This window comes from Theobroma umbraticum, unplaced genomic scaffold (assembly GCF_002168275.2).
Source record: "Theobroma umbraticum cultivar Fairchild unplaced genomic scaffold, ASM216827v3 scaffold_146.0, whole genome shotgun sequence".
Lineage (NCBI taxonomy): Eukaryota > Viridiplantae > Streptophyta > Magnoliopsida > Malvales > Malvaceae > Theobroma > Theobroma umbraticum.
In genome coordinates, this window is record NW_018397265.1 from 5,848,799 (window position 1) to 5,849,547 (window position 749).

Genomic DNA, 749 nt, shown 5'->3' on the forward strand with positions numbered 1-749 from the left:
GTAAGCATTGAATAATTAATTAATATATGCAGACAATAAGAATCCATTGGAATGAATTTAAATAAGGTAAGCCCAATTTGTTCTTTAATCTGTCCTTATTTGCCATCTTTTAGTTAATGCCCAAATGGAAAGTTGTAAGTAAAATAATTATTTTAAGAAAATAAAAGCCTGGAAACCAAAACTACTAGAAAGTGGACCTCTTTTAGGCTACATTATAAATAAGTAAAATATTAAATAATAATTTTTTTTCTTTGAGGTTAAAAATATCAAGATAGATGCACCCAACCATGATGAAATAAACCAAATGGAGGCAAGTATTAAACTTCAAATTAATCATTAAAAAAACTAAAACGCAGATTTGAAACTTGACCGGAGGTTTGTTTTTTTGGGTTGGGGTTGGGTGGGGGGGTGTTTTGGTTTTTGGGGGTGTGTGTGTTGTGTGTGTATAAAAAGAGTATAACTAGTGCAACTAGTTATAATCATCTTGTTAAGGATGTAACAACATACAACTAACAAGTGTAGGTAATTGATTGCTAGAACTATAAATTGACTTTCACTCTTTGCTACAAAGAGTTAGTACAAATTTGAATGGCATTGGCACATAAAATATTAACTTGCACCAACTTTGATTCTTTGAATTGGGGCCATCAGCAGTAACTCCACATAAGGAATTTGGTAGCTGCTTGCCATCCACAATGATTCGCATTTGCAATTTGTAACCGCAATAAGAACATGTCTATGCATTGTTT